Source organism: Somniosus microcephalus, chromosome 1 (genome assembly GCF_052327205.1).
Source record: "Somniosus microcephalus isolate GS21.2 chromosome 1, FLI_Smic_1.0, whole genome shotgun sequence".
Lineage (NCBI taxonomy): Eukaryota > Metazoa > Chordata > Chondrichthyes > Squaliformes > Somniosidae > Somniosus > Somniosus microcephalus.
Genome location: NC_140987.1, coordinates 339,006,006 through 339,015,855, shown reverse-complemented (window position 1 = coordinate 339,015,855; position 9,850 = coordinate 339,006,006). Strand labels below are relative to the sequence as shown.

Below are 9,850 nucleotides of genomic sequence, written 5' to 3'. Positions count from 1 at the left end.
GAAACTTGGTGAGATGTTCAGCTGTTATGGCTCACAACTCGTAAGTGACAACGGTCCACAATTTGTATCACAGGAGTTTGCAACCTTCCTGCATGTGAATGGTGTCCAACACATCAGGTCTGCGCCCTATCATCCCTCTACTAACGGCCTGGCAGAAAGGTTTGTGCAAACTTTGAAGCACGCCTTGAAGGCATCGCAAGGTCAGGGCTCAATCCACCAACGTCTGAACAGCTTCCTGTTGTCCTACAGGAACGAGCCGCATGCCACAACCAAAACTTCCCCCGCTTCGCTCATGATGAAGAGGCAGTTGCGGACAAGTTTTGACTTACTCAAACCTCCAAGGGCAGAGCAGGTTGTCCATCATCAACAACAAGCTCAAGTTGAAAAGAGAAAGAACAGAGCCAAGGAGAGACGGTTTCATCCGGGAGAGCACGTCCTAGCTCGAAACTACAACACTGGATCGAAATGGGTTCCTGCTACGGTGATCGCGCAGACGGGCCCTGTGTCTTACACGGTTGAGACTGCTGAGGACGTCGTCTGGAGAAGACACACAGATCAACTGTTGCTAGGAGCAGAGACAGCCACAGAGGCTCCAATGGCTGGTTGGCCTGAACTGTTTCCGGATGATACCGCAAACCAGCATCCTTTGCCACAGTGCTCTTCTCCAACACAGGAAGTCAAAGAGACTGTTCCACCTGTGCAAACTCCTGACTTTCGACTGACACAGGCACCTTCTCCATCTAGGCCTCTGTCAATGCCTACTGCTGTGGAAGCCAGCGATGACTGCCGGTATCCTGTCAGAGAGCGGCGGCCTCCAAGACGCTTGGATCTGTAGGCTTAGTGACTTACCCACAAGACTGGGGCAGAATAAACCCCAGGGTAAAGTCAGGGGTTGAGGCAGTCTACCTCTACCCTAGGTTCGTTGAGTGCATTGAAAGTAACTTACCTGTTGAGGAATAATGTGGACCTTCCATTTAAGAGGGGAGGAAATGTTATGTATTGTGTGTTCTCCTCCCACCTGTGGTGGCGCAGTCACAGGAGATAAATGGTTGTGTGTTCTCGGTTAAGTTTAGCTCTCTTTGTTCGGAACTTTCCAGAACTTCCTTTCCTTCCAATAAAGCACTTCATGTTTGAATCTCTGGGTTCTGAGTCCTAAATTGTGTCTAGGTAGAAAGGTGCCGACACAACAGGGGGGAGGAGAGAGGGGGGGGAGGAGAGAGAGGGGGAGGAGAGAGAGGGGGGAGGGGAGGGGAGGGGCGGAGGAAAGAGAGGGGGGAGGGGGGAGGAAAGAGAGGGGGGGGAGGGGGGAGGAGAGAGAGAGGGGGAGGGGAGGGGGAGATAGGGGGGAGGGGAGGGGGGAGAGGAGGGAGGAGGGGGAGAGGGGTGGAGGGGAGGGGTGGAGAGAGGGGGAGGGGAGGGGGGAGAGAGGGGGGAGGGGAGGGGAGGGGTGAGAGAGATGGGGAGGGGAAGGGGAGAGAGAGGGGTGGAGAGGGGGGGAGAGAGAGGGGGAGGGGAGGGGAGGGGGAAGAGAGAGGGGGAGGGGAGGGGGCAGAGAGAGGGGGGAGGGGAGAGGAGAGAGGGGGGAGAGAGAGGAGGAGGGGAGAGGAGAGAGGGGGGAGGAGAGAGGGGGGAGGCGAGAGAGGGGGAGGGGGGAGGAGAGAGAGTGGGGAGGGGAGGAGGAGAGGGGGAGGAGGGGGGAGGAGTGAGAGGGGGGAGGGGGGACGAGAGAGGGGGGAGGGGGAGGAGAGAGAGGGGGAGGGGGGAGGAGAGAGTTGGGGGGGAGGGGGGAGGAGGGAGAGAGGGGGGAGGGGAGGAGAGAGAGGGGGAGGGGGAGGAGAGAGAGGGGGGAGGGGGGTGGAGAGAGTGGGGGGAGGGGGAGGAGAGAGGGGGGGAGGGGGACAAGAGAGAGGGGGGAGGGGGGAGTAGAGAGAGGGGGAGGGGGAGGAGAGAGGGGGGAGGCGGGAGGAGAGAGTCGGCGGGAGGGGGGAGGAGAGAGAGGGGGAGAAGAGAGAGGAGGGAGGGTGGAGGAGAGAGAGGGCTGTAGGGGGGAGGAGAGAGTGGGGGGAGGGGGGAGGAAAGTGTCGGGGGTGGGGGAGGAGAGAGTGGTGGGGGAGGGAGGGGGAGAGAGTTGGGGGTGACGGGGAGGAGAGAAGGGGGGAGGGGGAGGAGAGAGAGGGGGAGGAGAGAGAGGGGGGAGGGGTGAGGAGCGAGAGGGGGAGAAGATAGAGGGGGAGGGGGGAGTAGAGAGAGGGGGGAGGGGGGAGGAGAGAGAGGGGAGGAGGGGGGAGGAGAGAGGGGGGAGGGGTTTGGAGGGAGGGGGTTGTTATGTATTGTGTGTTCCCCTCCCACCTGTGGTGGTGCTGTCACAGAAGATAAAAGGTTGGGTGTTCTCGGTTAAGTTTAGCTCTCTTTGTTCGGAACTTTCCAGAACTTCCTTTCCTTCCAATAAAGCACTTCATGTTTGAATCTCTGGGTTCTGAGTCCTAAATTGTGGCTAGGTAGAAAGGTACCGACACAACAAGTGGCGACGAGGATGGGATCAATCTGTGTTGTGGTAACTTTCTTGTTTTTGACTACAAAACACTCGGAACAGAGATTGCAGCATCACATTAACGTTACAGCAGTGAGTAAACAGAAATTTTAATTTGAAACGTGAGATGGCTATTATATTAGGAAACATCGGTGATTATGATGAAAATGTGGTGCACTGGAGCGCATATACGGAACGTTTTGACTATTTTGTATTGGCGAATGCGGTGGCAAATGAAAAGGTCGTGCCTACCTTTTTGAGTGTAATCGGGCCGAAGACATTCAATTTACTTCGCAGCCTCGTGCAGCCAGATAAGCCAGGAACTAAAACATATAAGCAACTAGTGGAAATTCTTGGAGCACATTTTTCACCAAAACCTCTGGTTATTGCTGAGAGATTTAGATTTCACAAACAGAATCAAGACGAGGGGGAATCAGTGACGATGTTTATTGCTGCTTTAAAAAGGTTGTCAGAACACTGCGAGTTCAAGGAGGTGCTGAAGGACAGCATTAGAGACAGACTCGTGTGTGGTCTGCAAAATGCAGCCACACAGAAGCGCCTTTTTACTGAGGACAACCTTACTCTTGAAAAGGCCATTGAAGTTAGTGTCTCCATGGAGATGGCGGAAAAGGAGGCTCACCAGTTGAGTTCAACAGGGAGAGTTCACAAGGTGTCGTCTGAGCCTAAAGGTGCGCGGAACGGCACATGTTACCGTTGTGGGAAAACGGGCCATCACGCTAATGACTGCTGGTGTACGGAGCTGGAATGCCGAAATTGTGGCAAAAAGGGTCACATTGAACGTGCCTGTAGAGGTAAAAAAAGAACAGACAGAGCTGGGAAGCATGGAAGCAAAATGTCTGTATTTGGACAAGAGAGGAAAAAGAGTGTTCATTCAGTGCAGTATGATGGAACAAGCAAAACAGAGGGGAGCGACACCTCTGAGGAGGAAGAGGTGCACATACTGACGGTTGCAGGTGGTTCAAATGGCTACTGTGTGTCACCACTGGTGGAGGGACAATCAGTGCGGATGGAGGTGGACAAAGGCACGGCTGTGTCCCTTGTTTCAGACACTGTCTACAACAAAATGCTAAAGCATCTTACCCTTCAGCCAACAAACATTGTGCTAAAGACGTATACCGGCGAACCTGTGGCCATGAGAGGCGTCATTGAGGTGACAGTTAAATTGAATGGACAGACTGCAAAACTGCCACTATATGTGGTAAAGGGAAATTACCCATCGCTACTGGGACGTGCGTGGCTAGAGAAAATCACGCTGGACTGGCCTGCAGTCCGCATGATGTCAAAAGGGGAGTCAGGTCTGACTGCAGTGTTAAACAAACATGCAGAACTCTTCAATGGGGAACTTGGGAGCATGAAAAAGATCAGCGTGAGACTGGACATTAAACCTGACAGCAAGCCGAAGTTTCACAAAGCCCGACCTGTACCCTGTGCAATTAGGCCAAAAGTTGAGGCTAACTTGGAGGCCTCAGTCGAGAATGGAGTCCTGGAGCCTGTGAGAGTGAGCAAATGGGCCACACCCATTGTTCCTGTCCTGAAAAAGGATGGATCTGTTCGAATCTGCGGGGATTTTAAAGTGACTATTAACCCGGTGCTGTCTGCGGAACAGTACCCTCTTCCCCTCATTGATGATCTTTTTACGGGCCTGGCCAGAGGGCAAAAGTTCAGCAAAATAGTCTTATGCCAGGCTTATCTACAAATGCATGTCGATGACAAATCAAAGGAGCTGCTGACAATTGTGACACACAAGTGGCTATACAGGTACTGCCGCCTTCCATTTGGAATTACGTCAGCCCTTGCTCTATTCCAAAGGGCAATGGATCAGATTTTGAGTGGACTGCCAGGAGTCCAGTGCTACCTGGACGACATCCTTGTCACTGGGACAAATGAGGAGGATCATCTTCTGAACTTGGATGCGACACTACAACGACTGAAAGAGTACGGGCTCAGAGTTCGTAAAGACAAATGTGAATTCTTTCAGTCTTCAGTTGAGTGCCTGGGGCATGTGATTGACACTACTGGCCCGCATAAGGTGCCGTCAAAGGTCAAGGCGATCGTGGAGGCCCCAGCCCCACCCAGAATGTGAGCCAGTTACGTTCATTTCTGGGGCTACTTAACTACTATGGGAAGTTTATTCCAGACTTAGCAACATTGCTGAAGCTATTACATCAGTTGCTATGTCAAGGCAAAACATGGAAATGGACTGAACTGTGCAACAAAGCTTTCGCCCAAGCAAAGAAAGCATTGCTGAAATCAGAGGTCCTGACACACTTCGACCCAAAGCTACTCGTGCAGCTAGCATGTGATGCATCACCATATGGTGTGGGAGCAGCCATATCCCACATCATGCCTTCGGGTGAAGAGAAACCTATCGCCTTCGCATCACGCACCTTGAACAAGGCCGAGAGTACCTATGCGCAGATCGAGCGCGAGGCCTTGGGAATCGTTTTTGGAAAATTGAAAATTTCATCAGTACCTGTTTGGGAGAAGGTTCACACTCCTGATGGACCACCGTCCATTGACTTCAATCTTCGGGCCCCACACCGGAGTTCCATCTCTCGCTATAAGCAGGATGCAAAGGTGGGCTTTACTGTTGTCAGGGCACATATACGACATCAACTATCGCAAATCAGACTTGCACGGCAACGCAGACGGTCTCTCGAGGCTACCCTTGCCTGTTACTCCCCCAGAGCCTCGTCAGATAGACATCTTCTACTTTAGACAAGTGGAGGGAGCACCTGTCACTGCAGTTCAGGTGCGAAGGTACACCCGCAATGATCCAGTCCTGTCTGAGGTAATGGACGATGTAATTCGAGGGAAAGTTATAGGAGATGCTCCTAGTTTGAAACCTTACATTTCAAAAAGAAATGAGCTCTCCGTCCAGGCAGTTTGTCTTCTTTGGGGACGCCGTGTCATCATTCCGCCACCTCTGAGGGAACCTATACTGCAACAACTTCATACAGGCCACAGTGGGATGGTTCGGATGAAGGAAATGGCAAGAAGCTACTTCTGGTGGCCAGGTCTCGATGGGAATATTGAGGAGAAAGCCAAAACATGTTCCCCATGTCAAAGGGTCCAGAATGTTCCACAACTGGCAACCCTACACCCCTGGGATTGGCCTGCAGAAGTGTGGCAGCGAGTACATGTGGACTTCGCCGGTCCTTTCGAAGAGAAATGTTTATGGTGGTTGTGGACGCTCGTAGTAAGTGGCCGGAGGTTGCTGTGATGAGGTCTACCACGGCAGAGAAAACAATTGAGAAACTTGGTGAGATGTTCAGCTGTTATGGCTCACAACTCGTAAGTGACAACGGTCCACAATTTGTATCACAGGAGTTTGCAACCTTCCTGCATGTGAATGGTGTCCAACACATCAGGTCTGCGCCCTATCATCCCTCTACTAACGGCCAGGCAGAAAGGTTTGTGCAAACTTTGAAGCACGCCTTGAAGGCATCGCAAGGTCAGGGCTCAATCCACCAACGTCTGAACAGCTTCCTGTTGTCCTACAGGAACGAGCCGCATGCCACAACCAAAACTTCCCCCGCTTCGCTCATGATGAAGAGGCAGTTGCGGACAAGTTTTGACTTACTCAAACCTCCAAGGGCAGAGCAGGTTGTCCATCATCAACAACAAGCTCAAGTTGAAAAGAGAAAGAACAGAGCCAAGGAGAGACGGTTTCATCCGGGAGAGCACGTCCTAGCTCGAAACTACAACACTGGATCGAAATGGGTTCCTGCTACGGTGATCGCGCAGACGGGCCCTGTGTCTTACACGGTTGAGACTGCTGAGGACGTCGTCTGGAGAAGACACACAGATCAACTGTTGCTAGGAGCAGAGACAGCCACAGAGGCTCCAACGGCTGGTTGGCCTGAACTGTTTCCGGATGATACCGCAAACCAGCATTCTTTGCCACAGTGCTCTTCTCCAACACAGGAAGTCAAAGAGACTGTTCCACCTGTGCAAACTCCTGACTTTCGACTGACACAGGCACCTTCTCCATCTAGGCCTCTGTCAATGCCTACTGCTGTGGAAGCCAGCGATGACTGCCGGTATCCTGTCAGAGAGCGGCGGCCTCCAAGACGCTTGGATCTGTAGGCTTAGTGACTTACCCACAAGACTGGGGCAGAATAAACCCCAGGGTAAAGTCAGGGGTTGAGGCAGTCTACCTCTACCCTAGGTTCGTTGAGTGCATTGAAAGTAACTTACCTGTTGAGGAATAATGTGGACCTTCCATTTAAGAGGGGAGGAAATGTTATGTATTGTGTGTTCTCCTCCCACCTGTGGTGGCGCAGTCACAGGAGATAAATGGTTGTGTGTTCTCGGTTAATTTAGCTTTCTTTGTTCGGAACTTTCCAGAACTTCCTTTCCTTCCAATAAAGCACTTCATGTTTGAATCTCTGGGTTCTGAGTCCTAAATTGTGTCTAGGTAGAAAGGTGCCGACACAACAGGGGGGAGGAGAGAGGGGGGGAGGAGAGAGAGGGGGAGGAGAGAGAGGGGGGAGGGGAGGGGAGGGGGGGAGGAAAGAGAGGGGGGAGGGGGGAGGAAAGAGAGGGGGGAGGGGGGAGGAGAGAGAGGGGGGAGGGGGAGGGGAGGAGAGAGGGGGAGGGAGAGGGCGGAGGGAGGAGAGAGGGGGAGGGAGGAGAGAGAGGGGGGAGGGGAGGAGAGAGAGGGGGAGGGGAGGAGAGGGGGGGAGGGGGAGGAGAGAGAGGGGGGAGGGGAGGAGAGAGAGGGGGGAGGGGGAGGAGAGAGAGGGGGAGGGGGAGGAGAGAGGGGGGAAAGAGAGGGGGGAGGAGAGAGAGGGGGAGGAGAGAGGGGGAGGGGGAGAGAGGGGGAGGAGAGGATGGGGGAGGAGAGAGAGGGGGAGGGGGAGAGGAGAGGGGGGAAGGGAGGAGAGAGAGGGGGAGGGGGGAGAGGAGAGGGGGGAGAGGAGAGAGGGGCGGGAGGAGAGAGAGGGGGAGGGGGAGGGAGAGAGATGGGGAGGGGGAGGAGAGAGAGGGGGAGGGGGGAGGAGAGAGAGGGGGAGGGGGAGGAGAGAGAGGGGGAGGGGGAGGAGAGAGTGGGAGGAGAGAGTGGGGGAGGGGGGAGGAGAGAGGGGGAGGGGGAGGGGGGAGGAGGGAGGGGGATGAGAGAGGGGGAGTGGGGAGGAGGGAGGGGGAGCAGAGAGAGAGGGGAGGAGAGAGAGGGGGAGGGGGAGGAGAGAGAGGGGGGAGGGGGAGGGGGAGAGGGGAGGAGAGAGGGGGGGAGGGAGTGGCAGGGGGGAGGAGAGCGAGGGGGAGGAGGAGAGGAGAGAGGGGGGTAGGAGAGAGTGGGGGAGGAGAGAGTGGGGGGAGGGGGGAGGAGAGAGTGGGGGGATGGGGAGGGGGAGGGGGGAGGAGAGAGGGGGGAGGAGAGAGAGGGGGAGGGGGAAGAGAGGGGGGAGAGAGGGGGAGGAGAGAGAGGGGAGGGGGAGGAGAGAGAGCGGGGAGGGGGGATGGGTGGGAGAGAGAGGGGGAGAGGAGAGAGATGGGGGAGGAGAGAGAGGGGGGAGGAGAGAGAGGCAGTGAGTGGTGGAGGTGGAGGGGGTGGAGGGGAGGAGGAGAGAGAGGGGGAGTGGGGGAGGAGCGAGAGGGGGGAGGAGGGAAGAGAGATAGGGGGAGGGGGAGGAGAGAGGGGGGGAGGAGGGGAGGGGAGAGAGGAGAGAGAGGGGGGCAGAGAGAGAGGGCAAGGGGGGGAGGAGAGAGATGGGCGAGGGGGGGAGGAGAGAGATGGGGAGGGGGAGGAGAAAGATGGGGAGGAGAGAGAGGGGTGTAGAGAGGGGGAGGAGAGAGAGGGGGAGGAGAGAGAGGGGGGAGGAGAGAGAGGCGGTGAGGGGGGGAGGTGGGAGGGGGGAGGGGAGGAGGAGAGAGAGGGGGAGAGGGGAAGAGCGAGAGGGGGGGAGGAGGGAGGAGTGAGAGGGGGGGAGGGCAGAGAGGAGAGAGAGGGGCGGAGAGAGAGGGCGAGGGGGGAGGAGAGAGATGGGCGAGGGGGGAGGAGAAAGATGGGGGGAGGAGGAGAAGAGAGATGGGGAGGGGGGAGGAGAGTGATGGGGGGAGGAGGAGAAGAGAGATGGGCGAGGGGGGGAGGAGAGAGATGGGGGAGGGGAGGAGAGAGATGGGGAGGGGAGGAGAGAGATGGGGGAGGGGGAGGAGAGCGAGGGGGGAGGAGAGAGTGGGGTGTAGAGAGAGGGGGAGGAGAGAGGGGGGAGGGGGGAGGAGAGAGGGGGAGGGGGGAGGGGAGAGGGAGAGGGGGAGGGGTGTATTGTGGAGGGGGAGGAGAGAGAGGGGGGAGGGGGGAGTAGAGGGGGGGAGGGGGAGGAAAGAGAGGAGTGGATTAGAGAGAGAGGGGGGGAGGAGAGTGGGGATGAGAGAGGGGGGAGGGGGAGGAGGGGGGAGAGAGAGAGGGATGGAGCGGGGGAGGAGAGACAGGTGGGGGGAGGAGACAGAGTGGGGAGGGGGGTAGGAGACAGAGGGGGGATGGGGGGAGGAGAGAGAGGGGGGGAGGAGAGAGAGGGGGAGGGGGAGAGGAGAGGGGCGAGGGGGAGGAGAGAGGGGGGAGGGGAAGGAGAGAGAGGGGTGAGGGGGGAGGAGAGAGGGGTGGGGAGGGGGAGAGGGGAGGATAGAGAGGGGGGAGGGAAAGAGAGAGAGGGCGGTCGGAGAGTGGGGGAGGGGGGAGGGGGAGAGAGGGGGTGAGGGGGGGCGGAGAGAGAGAGGGAGGGGAGGAGGAGAGAGAGGGAGGGGGGAGGAGAGTGTGGGGGAGGGGGAGGAGAGAGAGGGGAGGGGGAGGGGAGGAAGGGGGAGGAGAGAGATGGGTTGGTGGGGGGAGGAGAGAGAGGGGGTGGAGGGGGAGGGGATGGAGGATGGGGAGCGAGAGAGAGAGGGGGAGGGGGGCAGGAGAGAGAGGGGGGGAGGGGGGAGGAGGGAGAGGTGGGAGGGGGGAGGAGAGAGAGAACATAAGAACATAAGAAATAGGAGCAGGAGTAGGCCAATCGGCCCCTCGAGCCTGCTCCGCCATTCAATAAGATCATGGCTGATCTGATCCTAACCGCCAACCCACTATCATAGAACCATCTCCTGAATCTAACAGAATTAGACACACGAAATAGGAGCAGGATCAGGCTACATGGCCCCTGGGCCCGCTCCGCTACCCACAGGGCCATGACCGATCCGAACCTAGACTCATGTCCAAATTCCTGCCCGCTCCCCGTAACCCTTAATTCCCTTACTTCTAGGAAACTGTCTATTTCTGTTTTAAATTTATGTAATGATGTAGCTTCTACAGCTTTTTCG

At 56.7% G+C, this 9,850-nt stretch overlaps 1 pseudogene; it reads right to left on the bottom strand.

Moving 5' to 3' along the window:
• The window catches only part of LOC147124929 (sodium- and chloride-dependent neutral and basic amino acid transporter B(0+)-like), a 214,305-nt pseudogene that overhangs the window by 37,949 nt on the left and 166,506 nt on the right, over positions 1–9,850 (bottom strand).